Source organism: Pyrus communis, chromosome 6 (assembly GCF_041283825.1).
Source record: "Pyrus communis isolate YQ-2024b chromosome 6, ASM4128382v1, whole genome shotgun sequence".
Taxonomy (NCBI): Eukaryota; Viridiplantae; Streptophyta; class Magnoliopsida; order Rosales; family Rosaceae; genus Pyrus; species Pyrus communis.
In genome coordinates this window covers 18,796,621-18,809,898 of record NC_142570.1, presented here as the reverse complement: position 1 = coordinate 18,809,898, position 13,278 = coordinate 18,796,621, and positions in this window count along the sequence as shown.

Below are 13,278 nucleotides of genomic sequence, written 5' to 3'. Positions count from 1 at the left end.
TAATAATTCGACTTTCCAGAGGAGTTTTGAAGCAAGGCCATTTGGAGAAGGAAGCTAAGAGGCTGATGATCGTTGTATCTGAACTTCATAATTTTCCATAAAGCCGAACATTCCAGTTTTCAAAGTTAATCCCGCAGAAGTAGTTTTCCCGTCAGAACTGTGCAGCTGTGGGAGAATGACGAGTTGAAGGCTTTTCCGATTTTTCCTAGTGGCGTGCGATATATGCCTGGAACGATAAGAGATAAAGCTATGTTTCCTGTATTTTTACAGAATTTTCCAGAAGAGAAATCGACCTTAAACTTGACGTGCAAATCAGATGACGTGTTTCCCAAGCCAAGAAGGATTCTTTCCTAGTTTCTCTCATTGATTATTTAGGAATTTGTTTTCTTTTAGGAAAGTTTCTACCAGACTTTTTAGGGTTTTAATAGAATAAATATAGTGCCCTAGGCTATCTAAAAAAAGTGAGGACTTAATACACAAAAAGTCGTCCAAAGTGAAGGAGGGAAGCTTAGCGTGCTTTTACCATTCTTTTCTGGGTATGTTCTTCCATGACTTCTTTTGTGATTTTTATTATGACTATGTGTAACTAAACTAATTTTCTAAGGTTATGATAAAACCATGACATGATTATTCCCGAAGTATCTTGTTGATTATTATTCAATTACATGCGATGTTTAATTCTTAATCTTTGTGTTTAATTTATTCTAGTTTCGAATGTTCTTGTGACTGGCCATCATTGTGAACTTGTTTCTAGATAATTAGATAAATCTAAGAGGATGACTAATCAATTAGATTTATTGGATCTAAGATCAGAAAGAGTAGACAAACTAGTAAGGATGACCAATATCAAACTAGTCCTACTTGGTTGACATGATTCTTCAATGCTTAATGGGATTTTATTTGTTTAACTGTATGCCTAACCAATAGGAATAGTTGTCACATATAGACACACGAGTTGATGCCTAACCACGGATTAATTCATATCTTAGAAAGAACAACCTTAAATATTGGCAAGGTAATAGGATAGTAATCGGCTTGAAGAAAAGGGAATAGGATTGTTATTGGTGGATTCATGACCTTAGACTTTCATCATATTAAGTTGTTTAAACCTTCATTCCTTGTGTGTTTTCGTTAATCATACTCCTCGTTTGATTATAAGTTGGAGTTTTAATTATTTTTTGTAATCAATTAATCAGTCATTTGTTTCCTAATTAAGTTAGGTTTTGCGTAATCAGCTGGTTGAATTGGTATTAAAAGCAATTACTGTGGGATCGACTTTGTATTTGCATATATTGCTACAATTGATTCATGAGCTTGTGAGTTAAATTTGGTTTAAATTAATCTATTATTTATGTTAGTTTAAATACACATCAGTCACCACATGGAATTATGTTACACTTTTTTTCTAACTCGTATTATACTAGTTGTCGTGTTACATGTTACGCTCACAAGATACATAGTTAGCAAATATAAGGACATGTTTACGTATATGTAATCGTAATCAATTTACAGAATTGGATTCCAACAACAAGATAATCATTTGTTTACATAATCTTGGAGAATCAAAGTACATGTGGGGTCCACAAGCATTAAGGAATCCAACTCCTCATTTTGGAGGAATTGGACTCCTTACACAAAGGACGTAATTGAATTCCTGGACTGGTGGGGAATCTGGAATCGACTTCTTTTACCAATTATGCCCTCACTTGGTTTTGATTATTCCAATACTGCCCTTCATCTCCCTCACCAGCCATTTCTCTGTTTGCCATAAGATTAAGAGAATCTTGAAAATCAGAGCACTAACCACTCCTGACCATTCTCCCTCTCTATCTCCCTTCTCCATCACCATTGCACCACCAATACCATGCCTAGGCCACAAAAATTTTGCAACCCAAATTCGTCAAATCGCCTCAACCCCACCACCTGATATGACTGTTGAATCACTTCACCCAAAACCCACCAATTGATTCCATAACACCAAAACCTAACAAAGAAATAGGCATGAGCAAACGAATTTCTTTGAATTTGTGGGCTCTTTCTTCATCGGGGTAGGAAGGTCTTGACAACTTTGAAGGTTTCTGGGTTCTTTTGCAAAGTAGGAAGATGAATTTGGCTAGATTTTTGGCTTTTAATTAGAGTATAGTCTAATTATACACAATAAATCAATAATGGACATTTTAACTCTGCTTTATTAAATAAATAAAAATATTTAATTAAAATGCTTTTAAACATAAATATAGAATTAAAAAGGGCAATTTAGTAATCTACTTATTTCTATTCAGATTCAACTAGACCTGGCATTCGTGTCGTATTTCTCGTGTTTGTGTTGTTTTCGTGTCATACCCAATAGCTTAATAGGTTGTATCATGTAGCACTTGTTAAAATAAATGGGCAATATGACCCGACTCCAAATCGACTCGTTAATATTATCAGGTAAAATGACCCAACCCGTTTCCTGTTAAGAAAAATATATTTTAAATCAATAAATAACGAAAATGAAAAACATAATTAAAAAATTGTAAAATATAATACTACATTAGTATATATAAACCATATTGTCACATAAATATTATTTCAAAACATTAAAAAATAAAAAATAAAAAACCATCTGTCTTTCAAATTTACAGACCCCAAAGTAAGAGCCTAATGGAAAAAAAATTAGTGCATAATACAAAATACAAATGTTTAAAGATATGCAAAAGGAAGAGAGTTGTGTTTCAAGGTTGAGGAACCTTGCACGTTTTTAGCAATAAAACCCTTCAATTTTCATCAATCACCAAGAGAAATGGTATTGGAATTTTGGCTTGATATATTGTCTTCAATGGTGATATTAACGATGTTGTCACTAAGGTTTTACATAATCCGTAAACTATATATCTAAAATTAACCTTTGATTGTCATTTATATTTACGCTCCATTCTTCTCACCATTTTTTTTTTTTTGGGATTTTCTTTTCTCAAAACATGATCTCTTAGAGGATTCAGGAAGATTAACTGTTTGGATCATTGATATTACATTCAGAGTTTTACCATTAGTGAAAATATAGCTCGAAGTTTATAAAGTCTCTAGAAACTATATAATATCAACTCATATTTTAGTTAACCGTAAATATCGGAATGTCATATCAACGATCTAAACCGTTCATTTTTCTACATCCACTAGAAGATATCTTTTCAAAAAATAAAATCTAAAATATAAAATTCGTTGGGTAGAATAAAGTGTAAACGACAATAGATGGTTAAATTGGCTTTTTAGCCAAAATGATCCCTGAGATTTGCATAACACATCACTTTGGTCCCTGAGATTTCAAATCAATAGAAGTGGTCCCTAAGATTGTCCACCATCCATCATTTTGGTCCTTCCGTTAAAAACTCTGTTAAGTGTCCCGGAGCTCTTGGCCGGAAGTTTGGGCAATTTTCAAAGCTTTGTAACTCAATCGTTTCTTAACCAAATTCAACCCATAATATATCAAAATGAAGATAGGAAAGTGTAGAATAAGATTATACCATTTAGAAGCCCAATGGTTGTCGGAGATGGTCAAAAAATAGCTTCAAAGTTGACTGGTCTGAGGAAAAATTGGAAAACTCGCCGGAAACTGGGTAAACTTTAAACGTTCACAACTTCTTCAATACTCAATGAAATCAAGTGATAAAAAACAAAAATCATATTTCTCGACGAGAGGAAGAGAATGATACCTTTTTCAACAGCTAACTCGCCATGGTTTGGTCGAAAAGCGGCTCGAAAGTGGCTGTCTTGGTCTCGAGTTAGCTACTTTGAAGCCATTTTTCTGGCAAACCACGATGATTTAGCCATCAAACTCTTTGCCTTGTCGAGAAGTATGATTTTCATTTTTGAATCACTTGATTTCGTTGAGTATTGATGAAGTTATGAACGTTTAAATTTTACCCAGTTTCTGACGAGTTTTCCAGTTTTCCCTCGGACCAGTCAACTGTGAGGCTATTTTCCGACCATCTCCGGCAACCATTGGGCTTCCAAATAAGTATAATCTTATTCTACACTTTCCTATCTTCGTTTTGATATATTATGGGTCGAATTTGATTAAGAAACGATTGAGTTACGAAGCTTTGAAAATTGCCCAAAATTCCGGCCAAGAGCTCCGGCCACTTAACGGAGTTTTTAACGAAATGACCAAAATGATGGATGGTGGGTAATCTTAGAGACCACTTTTATTGATTTGAAATCTCAAGGACCAAAATGATGTGTTATGCAAATCTCAAGAACCATTTTGGCTAAAAAACCTGGTTAAATTTAAATCTAAGGTTTATGGATTACAATATCAGATCATTTGTAAATTAATTATTATAATTTTTTTAATGTGTTTCGTATTTTTAAATTAATTGATATTTTTATTTTTAATGTGTTTTATAATTTTTTTTAATTTCACTCTTTGCCTATAGTATACTATAGAAATAAATAAATAAATAAAACTCAAATTTTTAAAATTTATATAGAATAATAATACAATAATAATTAATAAACAATATATACATATCCATTATATCTATTGTATTTTATGGTAAATTTTTTTTAGTAGTTTAAAAATTTAAAATCATCAAAATAACTTTTTTCTTATCGTGTCGAAACAGGTTACCCGCGTGTCACTCTTATGTAAACCTGTTGAGGATCTGTTATTAATGGGTTCTTATCGTGTGACTCAATAATGACTCAATTAGTTATCATGTTGACCGGAACCTGTTATTTTTGTGTCGTTTACGTGTCATGTAAGAAATTGCCAAGTCTAGATTCAGCTGAATTAGTAAACAATTTAGTTTCATTACTATTCTGATTCTTGAACATTTAAGTAAACAGCTTCAATAGGAATCCGATTCTGACTCCTCTTCATTCCAATTCCTCCATAGTTCAATTCCTTATCAATCGAATTCCTCATATTTTGGTTATGGTAACGTAAATGAGCCATAAGTATAGATTAAATATTAATTTCGACAAACATCTGTTCATTACAACAAAAAAAAAAAAAAAAAAAAAAAAAAAAAAAAAAAAACACACCTTGGCAGACGAAAAAGTTTGTCGGGTCAAAGTGGTTTTCGTCACCATAAAGTTTAGTCAACAGAAGTTTGTCGAAAAGATTGGCCATTGTAAACCAATCTCTCGAATTCTTAACCGACAGAAATAGCGATTCATTAGGCAAAACAAAGTTTGGCTGGTGAATATTGTCGTCGGGTAAACATGCGTTGACCATCTTTACCCAACAAAATGATTTTGCCTGACTACAAGGTCTTGTTGCCGCACACAAAATTAAATAATATTAAAAGCTTGACGCGACAAAACTATCGTCCGGCAACTGTTTAAAACCAAAATAAACAAAAAATAATATAAAGTTTGCTCAATGAAAATATTAAAAAAAAATTGTTTTAAAAAAATACATTTTAAAAACAATATTTATAATAACTAATTTAATTTATATTAATTAAAAAACTATAATTAATGATACATGGAGAAGTTGGCTAGGTACTCATCCTTCATCTGTGTGGGGTCGTTGGCCGCTTGGATGGCGTTGGGGCCAACAACTACCTCTTGCCCAAAGCGAAGGCAGAGCATGGCCACTATTGATCAAGCAGGATGACATCTATGAAAAAATCATGATTTCATAAATTCTTACAATTTCACATATTTCTAGAATTTTACCAATTTACATATCAACAATCAACAGAGTAATGTTAGGCAAACCAAATTTGTAGACTAAATTTGCAAACTAAATTATTTGTCACCAATAAGAAATAAACACGTTAATCAACACTTAAATAATAATCCAATTATCAACTTCCAAATCATTTAGTTCACAAAATTTAGTCTCTCTAGTATTACCCCAATCAACAACTAGAACTCAACAAATCAACAATCAAGTTATCTCTCTCTTCAACCTTGCAACCGACATTTCAATCTCGCCATCCTTGATTAAAGAAAACCCAATTCTAAATGTTTTGCTTCATGCATGAATGATTTGATAAACAGCAAGAGGTCCACAAACTTAACACCTTTAACTCTAAAAGGATCCCTCACATTCACAAACTATACCCGATGCAAACAAACAACCATTAAACTCATCAAGCATATGTGTGACCCTAACATACCAAAACTAATGAAATACTAGTCTTTAACTAGATCTCATGTAAACAAATCCTTTTCAACAAACAAAATGAACAACGCATATTAAATGTCCTAAAACTGGACCCAAAGCTTTTGACCAAGTAATCCCACACAAACCATTGTTCAATTTGAAAACGGATAAATACTTGATGCAACAATCTTACCTCTTACAAGGTAACTACAACTAGCAATGTTAAAAATCAATAAATTATTTGGCGTGGTCGTTGGAAAAGTATAATAAGTACATATACACATAAATCTGTGGCCAAATCCTAGCAATGTGATTCACATCCCTATTGTCAATGGAATAACTTGTAGACATGTAAATTTCGTTGCACACAAAACGATGCATCACAAAGCTCCACGTAGCATATGACTCATCACAAATGGACAAGTCATAAATGACATGTGGCATAAATCAAGCAAGGGAAGTATAAAACATTCCCTAAATTCAGCTAAAAGAAGAAACATCCTTTAAATTTGGCAAAGGAGGTCCAAAATCTTTCAAAATCAGAAAAAAAAAAAAAAAAGTTAAAGCATCTTCATAAAACAAGTAAGAATTGAAGATTGCTCACAAAATAGGCAATAAGGTTCTTAAATTCGGCTAAGGTAAGGAAAGTGGCTGAAATTTATACACAAGACATGCCTAAATTCTCTCATGGATAAATTAGGACACAAATCAAAGCCAAATCCTCCCAAAGGCAAGCCTTGAGAGGCCTATAAATACAAGGTCCTACCATAAGCATTAGGGTCGAAAAATCTCTACACAAAAGAACCTCTACCAAACCTTTGAAGACTAATATGCTGCCAAAGCTCTCTTCGAAGAACATTCAACCAAAGCCAAAGTTTTCTCTCGACCAAAGTCGAAGCACTTCCTTGAAGAATCAACAAACGATCATGCCGATTCCTTCAAGACTTTGTTGCAAGCTTATAAACTTGTAGCAACGTTCGTTTCAAGATCAAGTCGCCAAGACCCTTGAAGCAACGAAATCCCACATCAAACGCTACCTTTGCCGCACCCTTGAGGTGAAGATCATCCATGTGTTGTTTTCAAGCTCAAAACTTGAAGCAATCGTTCAACCATTCGTCCGAGATCAAGTCATTGCGACCCTTGGATCAACAATCACGTATCTACATCAAATTTGAAGACTGAATCAAAGTTGTAAATAGAGATTGTAACCTACAAATTCAAATCAATACAAATATATTTTGTACACGTGTTCTCGTTTCATTCGATATAGAATTTTCATGTTTACAAATTTGGCACGCCCGGTGGGACATCTTTGCCTTCAAAAACAACACAAATGGCCCCAAGAAAGGATTAAGATGTTCTCCCTACCAATGCAAAGAACAAGGGCATCCTTGTAGCAAGTGGTGGCACTTTAGGCGTCACAACCCGAAGCAAGGCAAGTACTCTATTTATTGTGCTTTCCACCCCTTCATCAACTTTACCGAAGGAGCAAGAGCACCCAATGCACGAACCTATGATCACCCTGGCCTCGCTAAGATTGCCAAAGGAAGAAAGTTCGAGGAGGTACTTTAAGTCTTTGACTTCTGACGCCGACTCAAGCAGCTTGTGCCCCGTAGCAATGCAAGTCATGACTGCTGGCACGACTTTCATCGAGGAGTAGCTGGCTCAAATAAGTGAAGCAATTGCAAGGCTGACAAGGACCATGGAGGAGAAAGATTTACAAATTGCTACACTCGTCAACCATCTGGAGGTGCAACATGATGACAAAGTTGACCCGAAGGTTCATCCACTTAAGGAAGAAACCAACAAAGAGGAAGAGCCTCTGGTAAAGAAAGCCGAAGAGAAGTTAGACCAAAGGACAGCTCTCATGGGATCTCTCTCTATTAAGTAGCTGCAAGAGATGATCACTAGCACCATCAAGGTGCAGTACCAAGGAAGCTCGTATAACTCTATGCTGTACTTAAAGCCTTACTCCAAGAAGATTGACACCTTAAGGATGCCAATGGGTTATCAGTCGCCAAAGTTTATGCAATTCGATGGAAAGGGTAATCCTAAACAACATATTGCTCATTTCATCAAAACTTGCAACAACGCTAGGACAAGAGGAAACTACCTCGTCAACTAGTTCGTGTGCTAGCTGAATGGTAATGCCTTTGACCGGTACACCTACCTTGAGCCCAAATCCATCAACATATGTGACCAGCTTGAAAGGGAATTCCTCAACTGCTTTTACAGTATGCGTCACACTGTAAGCATGCTAGAGCTAACAAGCACAAAGCAATGGAAGGATGAACCGATCGTCGACTACATCAACCAATGGTGCTCATTAAGTCTGGATTACAAGGATTGGCTTTCTGAAACCTTCGCCATTGAGATGTGTGTTCAAAGCATGCACTGGGGCCTACATTACATCCTCCAAGGCATAAAGCCGAGGACATTTAAGGAACTGGCGATTTGTTCCCATAACATGGAGCTAAGTATCGCCATCCATGGAAAAAAAAAAGCCAACACCGACTTCAAGAAGAACAAGGTGTTCGCTCCGAAGGCAGACAAGACTAGAAAGAAGCCCGCCAAGAAAGTTTTCGCCGTTAACACTACCCCCATCAAGACCTCCCTTGTACTTGTCAAGATTTCCTCCAATAACAAAGCGAAGGAGATAAAAAAGAGTAAGCCTTTTTGCACCCAGGATAGGTACAAAAACACCTTGAGGGAGCTAAAGTAGAAGACCTACCCTTTTCTAGACTCTGATGTGGCCGCAATGCTAGACGACCTGCTAGAGAAGAAAGTGATCAAGTTGCTTGAATGCGAGCGTCCCGAAGAGTTGATTCGCGTAAATGATCCTAGGTACTGCAAATACCATCATATCGTGAGCCATCCTATTGGTAAATGTTTCGTCCTTAAGGAGCTTATCATGAAGCTAGCACAATAAGGGAAAATTCAACTTGACCTTGAAGACACGGCTGCAACACACATTACTGCAATTGTGTTTGGATCATTCGATCTCGTGCCTCTCCAAGTGACGCATGCTCATTCCCGTCCATACTCAAGCCACACGGCATCTTCTACACAATCATCCCTGGGGGCAAGTGACCAAAGTGCACTTACCGACGATGAAGAGGGGTTAACACTGGTGACCTATAAGAAGACAAGGAAGGTAAGACCATAAGCCATCAAACCAAAAGTGGAACAAGTGAGAAAGCACCGCCACTGCAACAATAAGAAGCCCAAGAAAAACATAAAAACTGTTAAGCCGATGTACGCTAGGGAATATATAGAGCAAAAACCATGCATTTCCGTCTCTTTGCACGAGTACTTCCCGAATGATTTCTTCCAACAATGCACTACCGTTGTCTATCACATGGTTGAAGTAGAGATAGAAGTGCCCTCAAAGGGCAAAGCTATAGTCATTAAGGAAGAAAAAACTCTCATGCTTGAAGAGAGCCTGGTGTCATACTTTAGCATCGAGGAGGCGCTACGATTACCCAAGGAGATATGAAGAGCACTAATAGCAGTCTTGGCGAGTCTTGACGACCACGACTTCCAAGAAAGCATGGACAAAGGCTTGGAGCTTTGGCCACATGTTGTGTCGTCTATGACGCATTCACCTTCACTAACTAAGACTTGGTGCTAGGGTCAAAGCCTCATAATCGTCATTTCTTCGTCTTTGGGTACGTGAAGGAGCACAAAATCAACCGTGTGCTTATGGATGGTGGTTTAGCCATGAACATCATGCCAGAGTCAACAATGATGACAATCGGCATAAAGGTGGCCGAACTGACCCAAAACCGTATGCTAATCCAAGGTTTCAATCAAGGAGGACAAACGGCGATGGGCATGGTCCGTGTCGATATGACCATTGGCTAACTTAAGTTGACAATGATATTTCATGGGATTGACACGAGAACTTCCTACAATTTGCTCTTGGGAAGGCCTTGGATCCATGAAAATCGAGTGGTGACGTCCACTCTCTACCAATGCTTAAAATACTACCGAGAAGAAGTGAAGGTGATATAAGGTGACACCAAGCTATTCATCGAAGCTGAATCACACTTCGCGGATGCCAAGTTCTACATGGATGAAGATACAGTACCTGAAGCTCTTCCAAAAGAGATCAAGTCCACAGCCAAAGCCACACCTAAAAAGAAGGATTGGCAAGCCATGCCTAAATAGCAAGAATGGGAAGCCGTGCCATCTTTAAGCAAAGATGACGATGAGCCTGCTAAGCCCACAACAATCAAAGGAAGTGTAACGCCCTAAAAAGAACCAAGCACACCAGTCTTCCAATACATCCCAATGTCGAGAAGAAAGAAAGGGCAATCCCTATTCGAAACAAGCAAAGCCGACATACAGCTGCAACAGGACGACATAAGGCTGCTGAAGGCAAATGCAATTTTACCTCTGACACAGCTAGGCAATCCTAAAATATCAAAGCCACTGTAAGGCTTCACATAACCCCTGCCAAAAGGGACAGAACCAAGCTCTCTTCCAACCAAGAGGACCGAAGAAGGCTTCGACCCAAACGCCTACAAACTCATGTCAAAGACTGGGTACAATTTCACTTCCTTTTCAAATCTTGGAAAGAAGAATGCAAACATCATCAACGACAAAGAACATGACCTAACCGAGACTCAAAAACGGTTGAAGGAGCATGGTTACGGAGTTGACAACAACAAAGCTGGACTTAGCTTCACATCAAATACATCCATGAAGATTTCAGGAAAAGCAAAAACGTTAGCGCTCAACACATAAGTGTAAGCGTTGAACAAAATTAAGAGGAGCTTAAACTCGCCATTCGAACATCAGTATTTGATAAGTTGAATCGTTGAAAACCCAGAACTTCAGCACTTGATCGCATTGGAGGTCAAGAATGAACTTCTGTCTTCAAATAGCTTAACACGCCAACACCCCAAAGCTCTATCATCGAATAGTTGTCAAAACCTAAGAAAAAAATACGGCTAGCTCTCCTCCGTTACAATCTGCCTTGGAAAGACTTGTAGAAAACAAGAAGACTTCTAGAAAGAGGAAGACAACACTAAATGAAGAAAAGCTCGACGGTCTAGAAGAAAAAGACGATGTTTGCAGCTCGATTCCTTCAAGGATAAAACGCCAAACAACTTTATAAGTGGACACAAAAGGATAATTGAAGGTAAAGAAGCACACCATCATCCACATTGGCCAATCTTCACACCAACAAGCCCAAGTGAACGACACTGAAGTGGAGGTCCAAGACATTTTCCACATCACAATCCAAGAGGACGAGAAAGACGAAGTTCCCGAAGAAGATACCACTGTTGTGCCACCATAACAGGAAGATGGAGGGCAAGCCACGGTCAGTAATCTCAAAGAGCTCAACCTAGGCACAATCTAGGAGCTAAATCCTATCTTCATAAGTGCACTACTAAGTGCATATGAGATCAAGGAGTACTACCAACTACTATTGGAGTACAAAGATGTCTTTGCTTGGACCTACAAGGAAAAGCCCGGCCTTGACCCTACAATTGTCGTGCATCACCTGGCAGTCAAGCATGGAATACGATCGATAAAGCAAACTCAAAGACACTATCAATCCGAACTTATCCCATAAATTGAGGCTGAGATTACAAGCTAATCGAAGCAGGCTTCATTCAAGAGGTGCAATACCCTAAGTGGATCTTTAACATCGTCATTGTCTCTAAGAAATCTAGACAAATACATGTTTGTGTAGATTTTTATGATCTCAACGATGTTTGCTCGAATGACGACTTGCCTTTGCCAATCCTCGAAATCATGGTGGACACAACCACTGGCCATGAGGTGCTATCATTTATGAATGGCTTCCCTGGGTACAATCAAATCCGCATGGCTCCTAAAGATGAGGAATTAATAGCCTTCCGCACTCCAAAAGGTATCTATTGCTACAAGGTAATGCCTTTTGGCTTGAAGAATGCTGGAGCTACATATCAACGTGCAATTCAGAGGATCTTCAATGACACGCTACACAAAAACACAGTATGTTACGTAAACGATATAGTTGTCAAGACCAAGAAGAGATCTGATCACTTGAAAGATTTACGAATGGTGTTCGACAGACTACGACACTACAACCTCAAGATGAACCCATTAAAATGTCCATTTGGTGTCATCTTTGGGAAGTTCGTCGGCTTCATTGTCAAGCACCGTGGCATTGAAGTGGACCAATCAAAGATTAAGGCCATTCAAATCATGCCTGAGCCAAGGAATCTACACGAGATGAAAAGTCTACAACGACGACTTGCCTTCATTAAATGTTTCATCTCCAACCTCGCTGGACGCTGTCAACCCTTTAGTCGACTCATGAAGAATAACGTTTCATTCTTATGGGATGATGTCTGCCGCACTGCCTTCGAAAGCATAAAAATGTACCTAGAAAGCCTACCTATCTTAGGAGCTCCCATGCTTGAAAAACCGCTCATCCTGTACATTGTTACACAAGAAGGTTCCATTGGAACACTCTTAGCATAAGAAAATGAAAACCAAAAGGAAATAGCACTCTACTACCTAAGTAGAGCCCTCACTAGGGCCAACCTTAACTACATCCCAATCGAGAAGATGTGCCTTGCCTTAGTCTTTGTTGTCGAAAAGCTCAGACACTACATGCATGCTTACACCATCCACTTGGTTGCCAAAGCTGACCCAGTCAAATACATCATGTCCAAGCCAGTTTTGATAGGATGACTGGCAAAATGGGCACTGCTTCTCAATCAATACAAGATCATCTACGTTCCAGCTAAAGCCATCAAAGGACAAGCGCGAGTAGACTTCCTTGCTGATGCGATATTTATACGCGCACAAATTAAACCCTCGTTTGACAATTGTAGTAGAATGGATAAGTGAGGGATCGTTCTGGACCGGGGATTAGGAGGGATTGTTAATCTCTTGGAAACTGACTTAAAAACGTAAAAACAATATAAAACACTAAACTAGACTCAAAGAATTCAAAAATACTTTAAAACATAAACTAAACAGATTCTAACAAGTTCAAAAGACTCAAAACTCTTAAAAACACAAACTAAATTGATTTCTAACTAATTTGACATTAAAGTAAAGGGGGATTTAGGTTTTGACAAAATTAAACTAAATGAACAAATTGCAATTAAAACAGAATGTAAATATGAATGTGAATAAAATATGGATGATGGAATAGCCAAGGGGTTCTTCTC